A 20,854-nucleotide genomic window follows, 5' to 3' on the forward strand; every position below is an offset into this window, starting at 1 on the left:
AAAAATGTATTGGCGTATAGTTGCTTTACAATGTTGTATTAATTTCTGATGTAAAAGACAGCAAGATGAATCAGCTATAGGTATATATGCATCTCCTCTTTGGATTTCCTTCCTATTTAGGTCACCACAGAGCATTGAGTAGAGTTTCCTGTGCTACACAGTAGGTTCTCATTAGTTATCTATTTTATACCTAGTAGTGTATATATATGTCAATCCCTGTCTCCCAGTTCATTCCACCCCCCGCTTTGTGTCCATACATTTGTTCTTTATGTCTGTGTTTCTATTTCTGCTTTGCAGATAAGTCCATCGGTATCATTTTTCTAGATTCTACACCTAAGCGATATTACACGATACTTGTTTTTCTCTTTCTGGCTTACTTCCATCTGTATTACAATCGCCAAGTCTCTGCAGTTGGCGCTGTTTCATTCCTTTTAATGGCGGAATAATATTCCCGCATACATATGTACCACCAGTCCTTTATCCATTCCTCTGTTGATGGACACGTCGCTCGCCTCCATGTTCTGGCTGTTGTATATACTGCTGCAGTGAACACTGGGGTGCATGTATCATTAGATTTTCTCCTGTATATGCCCAGGAGTAGGATTGCTGGCAGACAGCTTTCTTGTAAAACGTATGCAGTTGATAAGATAGGAGGCTAGATTTGACCATTATGATTAGGAGAAAGCACATTATTGCCTCTGGAAAAACATCTGCAAGTTCCTGTCCAAGTGGTGGGAATGAGCACTATTCCTTATACACAGAGCTGACACTTCTTAGTTTTAGACCCTCCATCTTTCTTCCTCTGATAGTTTTTAGAACATAGCCTTGGAAGATTAGTTACAACCCAGCTAAAGTGGGAAGGAACTTTAAGAAAAATTAAACTCCTCCATAAGATCCAAAGTTTGTGAAACGTTGATGTTTGTAGACACAGACACACACACAAAGACTGGAGGAAATATATCAAGATATTATCAATAAAGCATGGTACGTGCTCAGTTGCTCAGTCCTGTCTGACTTCTTCGTGACCCCATGGACTGTAGCCCAACAGACCCCTCTGTCCTTGGAATTTCCAGGCAGGAATACTGGAGTGGGTTGCCATTTCCTTCTCCCAACCCAGGGACCGGACCTGGTGGTCTCCCACAGCAGCAGGCAGGTGCTGTGCCATTACGCACCTGGGCTGCGTGAGCTGCCGCTCGTCTTCACCGAGTTCTTTACGCTGTAAGCTCGCTGGAGCTCCTGCTCTTGTGCTGTTTTGTCCCATTTGGCTGACGGGAAGCCTGAACTGGGGAGAGCGGTAGTAACCTCTTTTTCTGGACAGCGGGGCCGTGAGGGGGTTTTAACTGCTCTTCTCTGCTTTTCTGCGTGTTCTGAATCTTCTACAATGAACAGGGGTCATTAGGAACAACACGTGGTGGGGGTCTAGTCGCTCAATTGTGTCCGACTCTTCCGACCCCTTGGACTGTAGCCCGCCAAGCTCCTCGGTCCATGGGATTCTCCAGGCAGGAATACTGGAGTGGGCTGCCATTCCCTCCTCCAGGGGATCCTCCTGACTCAGGAATCGAACCTGGGTCTCCTGCATTGCAGGCAGATTCTTTACCGACAGAGCTACAAGGGAAGCCCCATACAGTAACACATATGAAATGTCATTGTAAACAACATGTTATTAAACACAAATCAAAGAATACAGCAACCTATGAGGAAAAAACTCTCTTCCAGGTGACAGACTACCCCACTAAGCTGCTTGTGGGGCTCAAGGTGGCTGATGAACCATGCACAAGGCTGATCTGAGAGTTTCTGCCCTGGCTGCAAGGCTTACTGAAGTATACCAGGGGCTTGCCTGGTGGTCCAGTGGCTAAGACTTCACACTTCCAATGCAGGGGGCCCAGGTTCAATTCCTGGTCAGGGAGCTAGATCCCACATGCCACAACTAAGCATTTGAATACCACAGCTGAGACCCAATGCAGCCAGACAAATACACATAAATAAATAATTTTAAAAAGTAACCATGCCAGCTTTCTTTTTTTGAAAAAAATTGTTCTGGCCACGCAGCATGTGGGACCCTAGTTCCCTGACCAGGGATTGAACCCATACCCCCTGGATTGGAATCATGGAGTCTTAAGCACTGGACTATCAGTTTACCCTCCAGCTTACTTTAAAGGTCATCTGTGCATGCCTGACATTTCACATTGTGAAATCACAGAGCAGTTGGACCCAGTGGCTCATCTGAGGGACCTGCACCTCCATGCCGCTGACCCGGGTCTTCTAAGAAAAACACACACATCTGTGCCTGATCCTTCAACCACAACTCATTCAAAAAGAAAACAAAGATAAGGATAAAGTGAGTTTCATGAAGGAAAACCCTCCATGTGCTTGATAACTTATTGGCAAAGACAGATGGGAAGTGTGCAGCCCACCAGCATCTCCTTGGCCGCCCAGAGCCCGTCTCACCTGCCGCAGTGTGTGGTCAACGTTTATCTCACCCAGAACCAAGGGAAGGGAGGTGCTGAGGCCCACCGATGGCTCACACTGTTTCCAGGCTGATTACGGGTGCGACGGACGTGAGTTTTCAGATTTTCAAAATATGAAAATGTTGAGCTTCCATTGTGCTCTGTTCGATGACCACTGCCTGGTGTCAGGTCTCAGAAGACTTTTCTGGCTTCATCAACATTCAGGGGACAACTTTCCTGACTCACAGCCGGGCCCCGGGGAGAAGACAGCCCGCGGTGTCTCAGTAGGTTGTGGCTCCCGCGTCACGGTGGGTGTGAGAAGCATCTGGCGTGGTGAGGGGTGGTGGTCAGAGGGCACCGGGCTTGCCTTTTGGCTCTAGATCTTGCAAATGGCCTCTTCAAAACAAGGGGGCTTTGGAACTTCCCTGGCAGCCCAGGGTTACAACTCCACGCTTTTCCTACAGGAAAGCAGGTTGATCCCTGGTCGGAGGACTCTGATCCCACACACTGCACAGCGAAGTGTTGAGGTTTTTTATTTCTGATTGAATTTAGGGCATGGGTAGCTCACAAGTGTTAAACAGGTTTCCCAAAGTGCCTGAAAGGACTTAGCAGAAGGGACAGTGGGGGATGCAGATAAGCCGCTTTCTTCCCCCAGAAGAGATAAGGACAGGCATCCAGCATTCATCTCTCACCTGGCCTGAAGGGAACCATCCCTTCCCACCCAAGGTGCTGCAGCCCTGCGGCTGGCATCAGCATCACCTGCAGAACATGCTCGCCTGGTCTGAGTGAGCCAGGGCCGGGAGAGCCGTGGCAGGGACCAACAAGCCAGGTGGTACCGGGAGACTGAAACCTGTTACAGAGGAGGGCGGCCCTACACGGCGTGGCTCGTCGTTTCACTGAGTAAGACAAGGCTGTGGTCCATGTGATCGGATTGGTTAGTTTTCTGTGATTGCGGTTTTCAGTCTCTCTGCCCCCTGATGGAGAAGGATAAGAGGCTTATGGAAGCTTCCTGATGGGAGAGACTGACTGAGGGGAAACTGGGTCTTGTTCTGATGGGCGGGGCCACGTTCAGTAAATCTTGAATCCATGGGGTCCCAAAGAGTCGGACACGACCGAGCGACTGAACCGAACTGAACTGAGGAGGGAGGCTGGTGCATGAAGGTCACAAACAGTAGCCAGAGCGTGGGTGAGAGCGGACGGGATGGGGCCAGGCCGACAGCTGGAGGCCATGGAAGTCAGTGGCTGAGGGTGTGTCCTCTCCGCGTCTCTGACCTGAATGGCTCCTCCTTTCCTGCAAAACAGAGCGGTGGCCCCTTATCTGTTTCGCAGGCGGTTTGCCCGTCACAGAGCTTTGCGTCTGCTCTTGTGGTTCCCATGCAACCGGCCACTTCTAAGCGGGAACAGGAAGCTGGGTGGCTGCTGATTGAAGGGCAGGGGGCGGCTGGGAACACGGACTCTAGAGACTCCTCACCAAGTCAGTCCTGAACCCAGAAGAAGGAGAACCCTCTAGCAAGGACCCCACAGAAAGCATATGTGAGCCTCTCCCTTAGAGCAGAGTCACAAACTTACTAATAGGTTATAGGTGGGTTTTTTTTTTTTTTTCAATGTTAGTAAGACCTGAATTGTCCTAAGGTTTTACTGACAATAAAATAATTGGTCTTGATGGTCATCATTATAATGAAAATAGCACGTAGCATCCTGTAATGAAATGACCCCTTCCTCTCCGTCTCTCCAGATAAGCTTTCTGAGCTTTTTGAGGCTGGGACTCTTTCACCTCCATCCTTAGAATCTAGCCAGAATAGGTGGGGGTTTTCCCCCTTTAAAAAGAAAGTCAACTTTATTGAGTTATAATTTGTATACAGTGAAATACACTGATTTTTAAAAATCAGGTTTATGGAAGTATACATTACATACATAAAATTCACCATTTTTGGTATACTGAGTTTTTTTAATTTAAAAAAATTTTTATCAGGGGATAGGTGATCCGCAATGTCTGAATAGTGTTGAATGAAAGTTCCAGGATGGACTCGGGAGAGACTGGAGAGAGGAAAGGCCCTCCAGCCTCCCCTCCCCTCGTCCCAGGCTGAACCGAGGGTGACTGCAGACCCACTGGGCTTTCACACACCACTTGGGACAGTGAGGGCTTCCCTGCTGGCTCAGATGGTAAAGAACCTGCCTGCAATGCAGGAGATGCGGGTTCAATCACTGGGTTGGGAAGATCCCCTGGAGGAGGGCACGGCAACCGGCTCTAGTGTTGTTGCTGGAGAATCGCATGGACAGAGGAGACCCATGGACTATAGTCCATGGGAAAGCAGAGTCAGAGACGACTGAGCAACTAACACTTTCACTTTTCACTTTGGGATGTAAAAGACTACCACTAGGGAGATCTTTAAAATGACAAGTTTACTTTTATGAGTAGCTCTATGTGTATTTCTCAGACTAAGACAGACAATGAAAGAGAATTGAAAAGAAGAACAAAGCAAAAGGCACAGAACAGCAAACCAGGCAGGGAGGTGGTTTCTAGGACCGATTAATCAGCCACAGGGCACAGGGCAGCTGAGTGAGTTTTTCTGATTCGTATTTCTTCTTTTTATGTTTGTGCTCATTTATAAAGAGCCAAAGTAAACACACAAAGACATGGCCAAGCTTCTGCCTTCTCCGCCTTCGCTTTCCTCTCTGCTTCACTGGGTCACTGGCTTCTTCACTCCACTTGCATTTTCCCGCTGGTAACAAGGTATACGCTCAACAGGGTGACTTTTTCCCCCAACTTTGCTGCACTGTGGGCAGTCATCCTCTTCTCTTTTTAAAATGACACAATGGGAACAAAGTAAACGATTAACTGTGTAGTTATTCCTGCAAATGGAGGAAAGAAATGAGCTGTAAGAATGTGAGCCGTGTAATTGATTCTCAGCTGCATGCTTCCCGCATTAGAACTGCGAGTACCAGAACTCATTTCCCACCCAGTGGCTTGACACACGGTAATGAGCTACTTACACACGACTGTGTGTTTAAAAAGCCTGGAGTTTCTTGTAATTAGAGATTGATTTCACTGTTAGCCTGGCAAACAGTTTAACTGTTAGCATGAAGCCAGGATCGTTCTGCCTCTGAGGACTTGCTGTCCATCGTGTGGAGTGGGGTGGTGTTCCCGGCCGGATTATTCAACGCTTGGCAGAATCTCCTCTTCTGACCCAAGGCATCTGGGGTCATTTCCCTCCTTTCCAGCACCCATAACAGGAAGTAAAACTAAAAATTTTAAACTGAAGTGTCAGTGGTTTACAATACTGCGTCAGCTTTGGGTATATGGTAAAGTGATGTTTGCACATATTTTTTCACGTTATTTTCCATCATAGGTTCTTACAGGACACCGAGTGCGGCCCCTTGTGCTGTACAGAGAACCCTTCCGGCTCATCTGCTCTGTGCGCAGCGGTCTGTCTGTTCCCCCATTACTCCTAGCTTTCCCCTCCTCTCTTCCCTCTCCCCTTTGGTAACCATGAGTTTTTCTATGTCTGTGAGTGTGCTCCTGTTTTGCCTGTAGATTCATTTGTATTTTTTTTATACTTTAGATTTATATAAGTGATACATAACATTTGTCTTTCTCTGATGTACTGAACTGATGTGAAATTCTCTAGGTCCGTCTGTGTTGCTGCAAATGGCAATATTTCCTTCTTTTTTATGACTAATATTGTATCTACACCACGTCGGAAGCCCGCTGCCTGTTGATGGTCGCTTGGGTTGTTTCTGTGTCTTGGAAATTGTAAACAGTGCTGCTGTGAACACTGGTGTGCATGCAACTTAAAATTTTATTTCATTTATATTTACCTTTTTAAAAACGTATTTACTTATTTGGTTGTTCCAGGTCTTAGTCGTGGCATGCAGGATCTGGCTTCCTGACCAGGGATCGAACCTGGGCCCCCTGTACTGGGCCACTGGGCCACCAGGGCAGTCCCCCTACATTTACATTTTTTTACTGATAAAAGAACCTGAAATTTAAAGCTATTAATTCCACTTTTTACTTACAGTTTTTTAGTCCATGCTATTTTTTCCAAAATAGCATTATTGTTTTCTGTTTACAAAAGTAGTAAGCTTGTTATTTTTTGTCTAATTTAAATATTAGACAATTCAGAAATATGTCAGCTGTAAAGTCTCATTGTAAATCCTGCTCCCCCATATGGCTACTCTCTACTGTCCTTTCCAGGCATACGTATAGAATTCATTTTAATTTTATAATGGGATCGTGTATCTACTGAATTCTGTATTTTTTTCTTTTTACAAAATGCTAATGTCACATGGTTGATAACATGTGACGATGTGCTTCAGTGTCTAGCCCAGCACCTGGCGCATAGCGAGGGCCTGGTAGAAGTGAGGTTTATGAAAGTAAGATTCAGGGGTTATCTTTGAATTTCAGATCTCCATTCTCTATACTGTGGATGACTGGGAGTTCATATAAAACAGCAGAAAATGGAGGCGTATAGGGAGGGAGCTAAAAGTCGAGCCTATGGGGCTTGACCTGGTATCTCTGAGATGCTGTGTACAGCTGGTTGATGCGTGCACTGCACCAGAGGAGTCGAGTGGAGAGCTCAAACCTACATGCACTTCACGCCCTGCATCCAGGGGTATGTCTGCCCAGAGGGGAGCCTCTTCCTGATTTTCACACAAATTCACACACCAGCTAAGTGCCACCCCTTTGGCTACTAGTAAGAGATTGCTTCTCAGGGGGTAGTGTTCTGTCGTAAGACACAGCATGGCATCACCCTGGAGAAGCTGGTTTGGAGCACTGAGCGTCCCCAAATGGATGCTGCTAACTGCAGCGGGCCTCCCGGGGCGCCCCAAGCAGCGTCTGCAAGATGGACTTCCACAGGCGACCGGCGTTATGCTTGGGGACCAGGGCCCTGGGATTCCCGACAAAGCCCCGAAGCAGCGGAAGGGGATTTGGAGGCCAGAAAGAAACACGTCCAGGCAGCGGTGTTCCGAAGGCAGCAATGGGGCTGGAGACAAGGTCCAGCAAGGCGTAAAGGATTGGTTCCGACAGTCACACGGAGTAAGACTCAGAGGACTCTAGAAGGACAAAAGCACACGGGAGCCAGTGTGGTCCAGGCATCTGCTTGGCCCTGGAGAGACAGCAGGTGAAACAGTGAGGTCCAGGGTCTCAGGGAGCTTTCATTCTGTGATGACAAGTCCACAAGGAGGTGGTTTGAGATAGGGGCAAGTGCTCTAAGGAAAATAAAGCAGATGATCGCGTGCCGCTGGGCAGAGGGCCAGGCTGTTCTTTAAGTGGCCGACGGCTGGGGTGCGCGATCCTGGAGCTGAGATCTGAAGTCAGCTGTGTGATGAAGAGCATTCCAGAGGGAGAGCACCGCAGGCACCAAGGCCCCGAGGCAGGCTAGCACGGCCGAGGAATGCTGAGCTGGGGGAAGAATAGCACAAGGAAGTTGGAAGCAGAGACGTCACTTTGCTGACAAAGGCCTGTCTAGTCAAAGCTGTGGTTTTTCCAGTAGTCATGTACAGACGTGAGAGTTGGACTATAAAGAAAGCTGAGGACTGAAGAATTGATGCTTTTGAACTGTGGTGTTGGAGAAGACTCTTGAGAGTCCCTTGGACTGCAAGGAGATCCAACCAGTCCATCCTAAAGAAAATCAGTCCCGAATATTCTTTGGAAGAACTGATGCTGAACCTGAAACTCCAATACTTTGGCCTCCTGATGCAAAGAGCTGACTCATTGGAAAAGACCCCAATGTTGGGAAAGATTAAGGGCAGAAGGAGAAGGGTGTGACAGAGGGTGAGATGGTAGAGAGCATCACTGACTCAATGGACATGATGAGCAGACTGCAGGAGAGAGTGGAGGACAGAGGAGCCTGGCATGCTGCAGCCCATGGCGTCACACAGAATTGGACATGACTTAGCAACCGAACAACAGCAACGCCAGCCAGGAGGAACCCACACCCCAGAGCCTCCGCACCACAGTGCAGGCTCTTAAAGAAGGGTTCGATTCTCCCGGTGCCTGGCCTCACCTTAAGCATGAAAGACTTAAGAAACTTGTTCGTTCCTTCTGGTTCTTGAAGTGTTACCCCCACGAAGAGCATTCTGGTTCTTAAAGGCCAGTTAAGGAGCAAGGAGTTTAAACATTGTAAACACGCCATACAACAAAGCCGTCATTTAGACCTGGGGGGATGGAGTCAGGGAACGGTGCTATTCACTGCTCGGCTTTGATGGAGGGCTGGAGTCACGAGTTGCCTCCCCTTCCCGGCCCCCTCTCTCCAATGAGATAAGTCTGGTACTAAAACCGGAGGAGCACAGAGATAAACTGAAGCCCATCTCATGTTAATGTTGCCACTTTGACAATCCCACCATATCACCTGTAGGATCCTGATGTAGCCTCTGAATTACCGGAGGAAGATGAATTATGTCCAGTAAAGTCCGAGGGTTAAGGATATTGGAAAAGAGCGGAAGATAAATGTTCCAATGACTTTTGTAGGCTTTAGGCTCCTTGGTGAGAAATAAATCAGCGAAAGTTCATTCTCTCCCCAGGGCGGTGAATTTATTGAGATCATTCCTCTGGCCACTTCTGGCAGAGCTCTGATACATCCTGGGGAGTAGGTGAGTAAATAATGGCAATTTAAAAATAGCCTGTGGGGGAGGGAGCTTGAGGCTCCCGCTGCTGTCAGCCACCTACCTCTTCCCTTAGGGGAAGACCTATTTCTCTCATCAGACCAACCTATGCTCCCACCAAGTGGGAATGAGAGGAGGGACTTCTCTTGGCCACCGACCACCCCTTCTCCAGAGACGCAGGTCCTTTGCAGGTCCTTAGCTTCCCCAGGTGAAAACTCAGAGCGCTGGCCCTGCTGGAAGCCCAGCCAGGACCCTGCCTCCCTCCTGCCTCTTCTCCAGGAAGAGGCTCTAAGATGCACCTTCCCAGGAGCGCTTACTCCGGCACAAACCCAGCCAAGGGTGTGGCGTCACTTCAGGGCTAAGAGCGTGACCGGAGAGCCATTTGCTTTAAACCGTAGATTCTGTCTTTCTCAACCTTACTGAGATATAATTGACGTATAGGAATATGCACATATTTAAGGTGGATGGTTTGAGGAGTTTTGACACATGTATGCACCCAGGAAACTAGCTGAACAATAAAGATAATGAACATTCCCATCATTTCCAAACCTTCCTGTGCCTCGTGGTGATCTACCCTCCCTTCCGCATCCCCTGGTAGCCACTACTCCTCTGTCACTCTGAATTAGTTTGCATTTTCTAGAATCTATATATACTTGGGGTGATACAGTGTCTGTCACTCTGAATTAGTTTGCATTTTCTAGAATCTATATATACTTGGGGTGATACAGTGTATGCTCTTTTTCAGCTTCTCTCACTTAGCATAGTCATTCGAGGTTGATCTATCTTGTTACATGTATCAGTCACTTGTTTCTTGTTACTGGCTGTCCAGTATTTCCAACATCACTTGTTTTGATGTTAAAAAACATTTTCATTTCTTGGTTGAATTTCCTAGGCACCCTTGTAAAAACTCAACTGACTGTGTGATGTGTGTCTGTTTCTAGACTCTGTTGAGTTTCACTGGTCTGTATGTCTGTCTATCTTTACACTAATACTTCATTGTCTAGATTATTTTAACCGTATAAGAAGTGTTCAAATCAGATAGCATTAGTTTCTAGCGTTGGTCTTTCTTAAGTTGCTTTGGCTGTTTCGGCCGCTCAGTTGTGTCTGACTATTTCAGGTCCTTTGCACTTCTACATGAAATTTAAAATTAACTTGTCAGTTGCTACCAAAAAAAAAGTCCTGCTGGGATTTTGATTAGGATTGCCTTGAATCTATAGATCAATTTGGGGAGAATTGACGTCTTAACAATAAGAGCCTTCTTTCTTTTTTTTTTCAGTAAGAGGTTTCTGATCTATAAACATGGCATGCTCATGCCCCGTCACTAAGTCATGTCTGACTCCGTGTGACCCCATGGACTGTAGCCTGCCAGGCTCCTCTGTCCATGGGATTCTCCAGGCAAGGATACTGGAGTGGGCTGCCATGCCCTCCTCCAGGGGATCTTCCCGACCCAGGGATTGAACCCTCGTCTCTTATTTCTCCTGCACTGACAGGATTCTTTACCACTGGCACCACCCAAGGAGCTCATGAACACGGCATCTCTCTCCATGTATTTAGCCCTTCTTTTTCGGGGCGGGGAGAGGGGGCCAAGGTAGAAGAAATACGGACTTTAATGAAGATTCTTCCCGTTTATTATAAGTGAGGCCCGTGAAAACACCCAAACGAAAAGACAAAAAGGGAGGCAAGGACTCAGAGTCCACTGTCTCTGTCCACACGGCCTAAGACCGAGCGGGCTGGTCCTCTGTTGCTGCCGCAGGGCCGGCCTGCAGGACAGAGAAGGGATTCCATGACCGCAGGTCTCAGGGGACCCCGCCTCGGGTGACAGTAACAGCCCACTCCTGCCGCCCGCCCCGCGGTGGGAGGGCAAGTTTCTCCCGTCCGAGCGCCCGGCCATGTCTCTTGCTCGGGTCTCCCCATGGGAAAAGGTACTGCTGCCCGTTCCAACTGCCTCCCAGGCGGGGTGAGGAAAATGCCAATGGTCTTAAACGGGCTTTGAAAAGCTAAAGAAGTGATGTATAAACGTCATCGATTATTGTCATTCTGTGCTCAGGAAGAAGCTATGGGAAGCAAATCAGGAGAGTAAATCTACAGCCCTAAAATACATGCACGTGAAATGAGAGTAAACAGAGTTCCAAGCCTGCCGATGGCATCTGGGAGTTGTCCCCTGCTTTGACGTCTCAACGCCCCTGTTCCCACCTCCACGAAATCCAGCTGGGATGACAGCTCCGTCACCGCCCCCCGCCCGCCGTCCACCCCTGCAGGTGGGCAGGACACAGGCCAGGAGGCAGCGCTGCGCTTTACCCAGGAGTGTAACATGCAAGCAACGTGGGCAGTGGGCATAGGATGTATATACAGACCCCAGGGGAGGGGCCTGGCCAGGAGGCACTGAGCAATGGAGGGGTCTGTCTACACCCTGGCTGAGAGCGTGGCTCTGGGGCCATCTCTAAGGACGCACACCCCGGGGAGAGGGGGCAGGGTCTAAGGGACACACACCCGGGGAGAGGGGACAGCGCCGCTCCAGCCCCCGTTGGCCCCACCTCACCTGGAGTTGGTGCTGAGCAAGGAGAGGCTGGGGTCTCAGACGCCAGGAAGCTGTCTGCACCCCCATCCTTGACTTTAGGGGCCCAGGAACTCTTTCATATAATATCTTCAGCACCAGGAGCCAGTCAAAGGCACACAGTTTACCCGCTGGAGGGAGGGTTGTGGAAAGGCTTCGGGTGCCCTGAGCCCGGAGAGACTGAAGGGTGAAGGGTGGGCGCTCCACTGGGCGATCAGCGCAGAGCATCTTCCGTTCCCGGGAGGCAGAGCGGCCAGGCCTCCAGCGCCTACCTTGGGGACGGGGTATCAGGTGGGTACAGGGCAGGTCCAGGGAAGGGGCCCCTCTGTACACGGATACTTTGGTGAGGTTTGGGGGAGCAGGCCTCCACCCCGCCTCCTGACTGCAGCCCTCTACCTGAGCTGCGTGCCGGACCCCGCGTCCTCGCTGTCCGCAGTCCTGCGCGAGGCCGGGCGCGGGGAACCCTCCCGGGGCGGGCGGTCCTGCGGGCAGGGATGGGGGCCGGGCGCGGGGCGTCCTCCGGGGACAGCCCCGGGCAGCTCGCAGTTTCCGCCGGCGCCCCGGCTGCGGGAGACCCGGCTCACCGCCCGCAGAGATGCCGGGCCGGTGCTGTCCCTGCGGTTGCGGATGAGGTGGCCGGCTCTGCCGAAGCGCTGACCGTCCGTCCCAGCGCATCCGCGGGCCCCCGAGCAGCCCGTGGGCCGCCCGCTCCGCCGGCCGGGGAGCGCGCCCTGGCCCCGCGCGTCGGGCCTAAGGCACTCGGCGTCCGCTGATGGAGCGGCCCCGGGGCCTCCCGGAGCTGCTCACGCCGGTGACGGGGAGGCGGAGGCCTGCTCGGGCCTCTTCAGAGGGCTTCACTCAGAGACGCCTGGGACGCTGCCACTGACGGCGGGACGGGGCCGGCCCGGCCGCCTGCTGCCCGGCCTTGTCTAGGGTCTGGATGTTTTTAGGTTTTCTTCAGTTTTTCTCAGTAATGCTTTATAGTCTTCAGTATACAGGCCTTGCACGTCTTTTGTCAAATTTTCCTCAAGCATTTTATACTCCTGATGCTATTGTAAATGATATTGTAGTTCAATTTTGATCATTGTATATACTGCTACTATCTAGAAATACAATTGTGTTTGTATACTGCAATTTTGCTAAACATATGTCCTTAATTTTTTTAAGATTCAGTTGTTTTTTTTTTAATAGAGAATCATGTCTCCTGTAAATGAAGACTTCTTTCTTTTATGAGAACATTCTTAAATGCATCCATAACCTTTCATTTTTCATATTTTAATTTTCATTCTATTCAAAATGCTTTTCAATTTCTATTTATTTCTTCTTTTACTCATGGGTGATTTTAAAGTGTGTTATTTCAAACAGCTGGGGGTTTTGTGCCAATCTCTTATTATTTTCTCATTTAAGCCCTGGTGGTCCTCAGCATACTTTTTATGATTTGAATGCTTTTAGATTTATTGAGTTTTGTCTTATGGCCAAGAATATTATCTATTTTGGTAAATGTTCAATTCTTGAAAAGAATGTGTGTTCTGCTCTTGGCGGGTGGAATCTTCTACAAGTGTTAATTAGGTCAAGCTGATCAGCAGTGTTGTTCGAGTCTTCTGTATCCTTGCAGACTTTATGTCTAATCATCCTGCCGTTTACTGTGAGACGTGTTGAAACCTTCACTGGTAATCATGGTCGCTCACGTCTCCTTAACCGTTCCAGCAGTTTGTGCTTCACGTATTTTGAAGCTCTATTAGTTGCTGAAGCATTTGGGGTTTAATGTCTTCTTGATGAACCGGTCCCTTTATTCATGGTAGAAAATCCCCCTAGAAATACTCGTCTTTCCTCTAGTGGTAGTCCTGACTCTAACCTATGCTTTGTCTGTAATGAATATAAACTCTCCACCTTTCTTTTGCTCAGTGTTAATGTGGAATATCTTTCCCATCCTTATACTTCTAACTTCTCCAGTTCCAGTTCCAGTTTAGTCGCTCAGTCGTGTCCGACTCTTTGCGAACCCCATGAACTGCAGCACGCCAGGCCTCCCTGTCTATCACCAACTCTCATAATCCACCCAAATCCATGTCCATTGAGTCGGTGATGCCATCCAACCATCTCATCCTCTGTCGTCCCCTTCTCCTCCTGCCTTCAATCTTCTCCAGCATCAGGGTCTTTTCAAATGAGTCAGCGCTTCCCATCAGTGGCCAAAGTATTGGAGTTTCAGTTTCAACATCAGTCCTTCCAATGAACACCCAGGACTGATCTCCTTTAGGATGAACTGGTTGGATCTCCTTGCAGTCCAGGGGTCTCTCTAACTTCTCAGGGCCTTTATATTTAAAGTGGGTCTCAAAAGAATAAATAAATAAAGTGGGTCTCGTGTAGACCATATAGTTGGATCTTGCTTTTTCTTCCCCTTAATCTGAAAATCAGTGCTGACTAGTTCGGTGTTTAAATATTACAGTTAATGTGATTATTAGTGTAACAGAGTTGAAATCTACTGCTTTACTATTTCTTTCTGTTTGTTCCATCTATTTTTGTTCTCTTTTTCATTTTCCGCCTTCTTTTGAAGGACCTGAGTAATTTTTACTATTCCATTTTATCTTCCCTGCTGGCTTATTAGCTTAACTGTGTGATGTGTTATTTTCAGTTCAGTTCAGTCACTCAGTCGTGTCCGACTATTTGCGACCCCATGAATCGCAGCACGCCAGGCCTCCCTGTCCATCACCAACTTCTAGAGTTCACTCAGACTCACGTCCATCGAGTCAGTGATGACCTCCAGCCATCTCATCCTCTGTCGTCCCCTTCTCCTCCTGCCCCCAATCCCTCCCAGCATCAGTCTTTTCCAATGAGTCAACTCTTCGCATGAGGTGGCCAAAGTACTGGAGTTTCAGCTTTAGCATCATTCCTTCCAAAGAAATCCCAGGGCTGATCTCCTTCAGAATGGAGTGGTTGGATCTCCTTGCAGTCCAAGGACTCTCAAGAGTCTCCTCCAACATCCACACTTCACCCGTCTGTCTTGGAGTGCTATCTTGCCCCTTCTCATGGAGTCTAGGCGCCTTCAAAGCACGGGTCACCATTCATCCCCTCCCAGGCTCTGTTGTGTTGTTGTCACACGTTTTACTTCAGCATACATGCGACCTGTTGTTTAGAGTCTGAAAACTGTCATTTCATTTATTTTGTTCAATATATTTAGTCCTTTCAGGCAAGAGGGTAGATTTAGCTCTTGTTATCCCATCATATTCAGAAGAGAAGTCCTGAGAGGTTTTTAGACACATTTAAAAATTTTTTAAGTAAAAAGTTTTCATCTCTGTCCACTATAGAAATTTTAGAAAATGTCTGACAGTAGACACAAGAGATGGGGGTTCAATCCCTCGGTTGGGAAGATCCCCTGGAGTAAGAAACGGCAACCCACTCCAGTATTCTTGCCTGGAAAATCCTATGGACAGCAGAGCCCGGCAGGTTACGGTCCATGGGGTCGCTAAGAGTCGGATGCGACTGAGCGCATGCGCACATCCGCATAGTCTTATGATTTAAGAGGAGGAGGGACACTTTCTCAATTAAAAACCTTCCACCAGTGTCATATTACTGGCTGCCTCCTAGTTCACCATCTTTTGGCTGTTCAATGTGTCTGCCCATTCCTGGTCCTGGTATTATGCTTTGTCGTTCTTTAGTCGCTCAGTCGTGTCCGACGCTTTGCGACCCCGTGGACTGTAGCCCGCCAGGCTCCTCTGTCCCTGGGATTCTCCAGGCAAGAATGCTGGAGAGGGTTGCCATTTCCTTTCCCAGGGGATCTTCTCGACCCAGGGATCAAACCCACATCTGCTGCACTGCAGGCAGATTCCTTACCACTGAGCTGCTAATCCATAAAACACAAATCATTTCAGGGCACCTTCCTGGGGCCCCTGACCCATCACAGTTGCTACCAAGCAAGAGGCCAGGAAGGAGGTCCTCTCCTTTCATCCCAGCGCCTCAGACCCATTATGACTGGGGGAGGGGTAATGGCAGGGGGAGGGGAGGAATATCTGGCAAATAGACCACTTCACAGAGAGAACAGAGGCTGCCACAGAGGGGAAAGGGGAAGAAGCTCTCAGGGAAGCTGAGCAAACCTTCACAGGGAAGGCGGCCTCTGAACCAGATCTTGACTGGCAAGCAGAGGGCACCGCAGGCATCCCTCCCGAGGTGCGGAGTGGCGGGTCCCCTTGGAGAGCACGGAGCTCCATGTGAGACAGGAAGGGGCGGGATGTGGGGGGAGCTTGAGGCGCCCGGCTTCTGGGGATCTGCTGTGGAATTCTTTTTTTTTTTTTTCCTGTGAAGAACAGTGAGCTCACAGAGGTTTTTACAAAAGAGAGCAATTCACAAATCATTCTTTACTTGGATTATTTATTGATGCTTTAGTAGCCGTCACTCAACATGAGATGTTGGAGATGCAGAAATGAACAGATAACAACACACAAACAGTACTCTCCAGGAGAAGGCCGTGCTTTGCATTTAGTTGCAGGTACGCGGTAAAAACCTCACAGTGATGTTACAGCTGTGCCACCGAGACAGGATCAGGAAAGGCTTTGCAGGGTTTATCCATTGCTCAGCAGGAAGAAAAGCAAGGCGATCAGAGCAAGCCTGGTGAGGCTGGAGGAAGACCTAAACTAAGGCCATCAGGGCTGTGGTGACGGAGTGCTTTCTGATGGGGTGTTTTTGAGAAAGAACGTAGGTACATGTTGGATTCAGGGAGATGGGAGAGAATACACAGGACGACTAAGGTTTCTAACTCTATTCACCAAGGCATATGGAGCAGCTACTGTGTGTCAGGCTTTGTGCTGAGCACCGGTGTATCAGCAACCAAGTAATTCCCAGCCCTCCCACTGCCTGGAATCTAGGAAGTGAAACAGACAAGCAAACCAGCAGTCACAATACTGAGTTGGGGCGACCACAGGGCTCTGTAATTTTGCTCACAGGAATGTACATAGGAGCTCACAGAAGGGACACACTACTCGGTCCTCAAAGATTTGATGGGATCATGATATCTAAATCCAAACTTGAAATAATACACTGTTGAAGTTATCTAGCCAAAGAGGTGGGTGGATAATAAAAGAGAGTTCTGGGCCTAGGTCCAGAAGCTGGGAAGAACATGGTGGGGGTGTAGTATGAGACAAGATGAGATTGGAGAGGCAGAGAGAGACCAGCTTATCTGAGGAATCTGGCCTTTACCCCAAGGGCACTGGGGAGCTACTGCAGGGTTTGAAGCAGGAGCAGGAGACGGTAGATTGCACATTTTAACTGAAGATTGGTGGCAAAATGAAGATTGGGTAGGAGTGGGGCAAGACCGGTGGTACCCAGACAAGGCAGATGATGGCCTGGGCCAGGGACATGGCCGTGATGGGTCAGAGAGCTATTCCGGTGCTAGAGTCAGTGGGACATGACATCTGACTGGACAGAAGATGTAGGACAGTTAAGTCAGCCCCAAGGGCTCTGTGCTGGGCTCACGGTGGTGCTCTTTACCCAAAGGGGAGGAGCCTCTTTGGGGCTAAGGATAATGACCTCAGTTTGGAGCGGGTTGAGGTTCAGGTGAGCGTGAGACATCTAAATGCAGATGTCTGGCTTACTGGAGAAATCTGGGTTGAGATACAGCTTTAACCACCCCAGGACATGGATGAGTGAAAACTCAGAGAACGTGTTAGCTGTGTCAGAGAGGGCTGACAATGGGAAAAGGGCCGAGCATGGAGAGCTGGGAGGAAACTGGCTCTGAGGGAGCACCGGGAGAGACCGCCCAGGAGAACTGGAAGGGCCTCCCAGAGGAGGGCAGCGCCATGGAAACCAAGGCTACAGAGATCTCCAACAAGACGGGCGATTGCATCATGCTGCCATGAGACCACAGAGACTGAGGACTAAAGCTTCTCCATTGGCTTCCAGACAAGAAGGGTGGGTGACCTGTTTGAGAGCACTTTTCTGGAGGGGGGGAAACTAAGTGCCTATTCCAGAGTTTCTGGAGGCGTGAACTGCAGATACGGAATGGAGAAGCTCTTCGAAGATGTTTGGCAGGGATGCAGAGGAGAAGGAAGAGAGGTGGTGGTCACAGGAGGGAGCAGAAGGGACCCCAAAAGTGGGCAAGCTAGTAGGGCGGGTCTCGCAAGGAGCATGAAAGACTTAGGAGGAGAGGAGACAACTGATGGAGCGGGACCCCTGGGACACAGATGGGGAACAGGTGCAGCGGCAGAACTAATCCTAGGTGGGGGAGGACCACCTCAACCGAGACCCAGAAGAGAAGGCCAGAGGTGCAGGAAGCATGGCCGTGTGCGGGCTTCCGGGGACGTTCTGGGCTGGTGGCCTCTGCTTCTCTGGGAGGTGGCAAGTTAGTCGACACAAAGGGGAGAAATCATCCAGGAAGTGAAGGCGTCAGTGCTCAGTCGTATCTGACTATTTATGACCCCATGGACGGCAGCCCGCCAGGCTCCTCTGTCCATGGGATTCTCCAGGCAAGGATACTGGAGTGGGTTGCCATTCCCTTCTCTAGGGGATCTCCCCGACCCAGGGATCAAACTCAGGTCTCCTGAACTGCAGGCAAGCTCTTTCCTGTCTGAGCCTTCAAGGAAGCCCCACAATCCAGGAAGATTAAGAGACAGACTAAAGAGCCAAGTGCTGGCATTTGTTGGGGAGCCAGGAACATTCCTGCCATCACTCTCTAGCTAGATAGTTCAGCTCAGGCATTCTCCATCCATCTCCCAGGGAAGCTTTCTCTGATGAGCTTCCTCCCCTGACCTTCCCCTAAACCCAGTCAGAGTTAGGTGTTTCCCCACAGTACCCCCTAGCACCCCAAAAGTCAACAGCATTCATTGGTAAGGGCACTGATTTTGGAGTTAGAAACACTGTATTTCTGATACTGTCTCTGCCCCTTCTCAGCTGTGTGACTCTGAGCAATTTATTTTACCTCCATAATTATCATATGCAAAGTGGGGATAATATTGCCAGTAATATGTACCTCATGGGCTCCTAGGTATTAAGTAAAACGGTCCACGGAAAGCTCAGAGCCCAGAGCCTGGCACCCCGCGAGCGTCTGATAAATGCTAACTGTGGCTGCAGTATTTCTTCACTTAGAGTTGCTGTGTTTCTGTCTTCACGCTGTGCTCACAGGCAGGAACTGAATTTCCTTCTCTGTGATGGCCGTGTGCGGCACACAGCCCGGCCTGCGGTGGGCATTCCGTGAACACTGCGGTACGGCTAGAGCTCCTGTTTCCTGACGTCATCAGGACGGCATCCTGTTTCCTGACGTCATCAGGTCGAAAGGCCCGCGCCTCTCCCCGAAGCAGCTGTCGCTGCCGCCTTTACCTGCCCTCCGAGAAAGGAGCGCAGACGGGCTCTGTCCTGGGAGTTCAGGAGACGGCGAGCAGGTCCTAGCAGGGACCTGCCACCTCGTGGTTGGTCCCACTTGGATTCTGGCCTCCACTTGGTCCCTCATCTTGGGTCTGTCCCTGTGCCGTGACCTCCGTCAGCGTTCTTGTACTCCTCTTTCTACCAAGCTATAATTAGGTAGCACAGGTGCCCTTTGGTTTGGCTTGAAAGAAAGAATGAAGAATGCTTCGCTCAGTTGTGTCTGACTCTTTGCGACCCTATGGGTTGTAGCCCTGCAGGCTCCTCTGTCCGTGGGATTCTCCAGGCAAGAATGCTGGAGTGGGTTGTCATGCCCTCCTCCAGGGGATCTTCCCGACCCAGGGATCGAACCCACGTCTCTTGTGTCTCCAGCATCAGCAGGCGGGTTCTTTACCACTGAGCCACCGGAGAAGTCCCAGGCTCCATGTTCTTAAGCCCTGCGGGGTGGTTGGCGGCAGTGGAGGCTGAAAGACAAGAGTCTGCTTTTAAGGAGCGTGAAGCCTGACGGGATACAAAGAAATGCTGATCGGGAACTCAGTCCAGGCCTTCAGGCCACAGCACAGTAAGAACACCCAGATTAGAAAGATAAATTGTGAAGAAAGCAGAAGAGAAGTATGTTCCAAGGGAGCTTGCAGGCACCCACAAATGTCTGGACGTTGATCGGACAACTTGCCCGTCCAGATAAATTCTCCTGCCTTTTGGACGTCAAGTCGCTTCAGCCAGGTAGAAAGAGTCTCTCTATTGTTCCTACACCAACCACTCTCTTTTGCCTTCACGAAGAAAGTCATCCAGAAGATTCGAAAGCACAAAGAGAGAGCTGATTTTTTAAGTTGACGATTAAACTTTAAAAGTTGGGGTATCTGTTATGTGCTGAGCTCACAGTCTCGGAATGGGCAAGAGTTCATCAACAGCTGACACAGTATCCGGGCGGGAGCAAAGCAGGAAGGCATTTGGCAATGGCCTTGAAGGATGGAGATGCATGTTTTGGTTTTGTTTGGGGGTTTTCTTGCAGAGCAAAGGGGGAAGCCCATAACAAAACTAGAAATAAAACTACCATAGGATTCAGCAATTCCACACCTGGGTACATAATCCAAAGAAAATGAAAACACTAATTTGAAAAGACACATGTACCGCACCCCCCCCCCCCCGCCCTGCCCCGTTCAAAGCAGCGTATGTAAGTGTCCGTCAACAGAGGTATGGATAAGGAAAATATGGTATATATACACAATAGAATATTACTTTAAAAGAGAATGAAATGTTGCCATATGCAGCAACATGGACGGACTTGAAGGGTATTACAGTTAGTGAGGTGAGTCAGAGAAAGACAAATGCTGTGTGATATCACATGTGTGGAATCCAAAAAATAAAGCAAACGGATGAATGTAACAAAAAGAAGCAGACTCACATACAAAGAGCAGACTAGTGGTTACCAGTGGGAGGGGGGAGGGGGAAAACAGGATGGGGATTAAGAGGTACAAACTAATACATCTGAAATAAGCTACATGGGTATACTGTACAACACAGGGAATGCAGCCAATATTTTATAATAATTTAATTTTGAATGGAGTATAGTTTATGGAAGTGTTGAATCATTATGTTGTAACCTGAAACTAATATAATTTTGTCAATCAACAATGCATCAATAAAAACAATAAAACAGAGCAAAAAGTTACATATGGTGGAGGGAAAGACCTCACCCACATCATCCGCAAAAGTTAAGGAACAGAATTTGGTGCCGTAAGATTTGTGATGGATTCTCATGAGGAAATTGCAAAAGTCTACTAAGGCTTATTTTTTAAAGACTTCTATAAATGAATAGAGATACAGTGTGTTCCTGGTGGGAAAAGTTTTTTTTAGTAAGATGTCATTTCTCTACAAATGAATCTCTAAACATAAGGCAATC

The 20,854-nt window shown here is 48.9% G+C and overlaps 1 protein-coding gene and 1 long non-coding RNA gene across 2 annotated transcripts in view; both read left to right on the forward strand.

Moving 5' to 3' along the window:
* LOC112448536 (uncharacterized) overlaps positions 1-13,985 on the forward strand; it is a 35,386-nt gene extending 21,401 nt beyond the window's left edge. The window contains exons 1-2 of the long non-coding RNA XR_003036933.2: positions 1-9,041; positions 11,101-13,985. The exon at positions 1-9,041 is cut by the window's left edge and continues 21,401 nt beyond it. This is a non-coding gene — a long non-coding RNA (uncharacterized lncRNA). The remainder of the gene's footprint in view (positions 9,042-11,100) is intronic.
* KCNK13 (potassium two pore domain channel subfamily K member 13) overlaps positions 1-20,854 on the forward strand; it is a 105,600-nt gene that overhangs the window by 60,503 nt on the left and 24,243 nt on the right. The window lies entirely within an intron of this gene.

The sequence above is a fragment of the Bos taurus genome, chromosome 10, assembly GCF_002263795.3.
Source record: "Bos taurus isolate L1 Dominette 01449 registration number 42190680 breed Hereford chromosome 10, ARS-UCD2.0, whole genome shotgun sequence".
NCBI classification, from domain to species: domain Eukaryota; kingdom Metazoa; phylum Chordata; class Mammalia; order Artiodactyla; family Bovidae; genus Bos; species Bos taurus.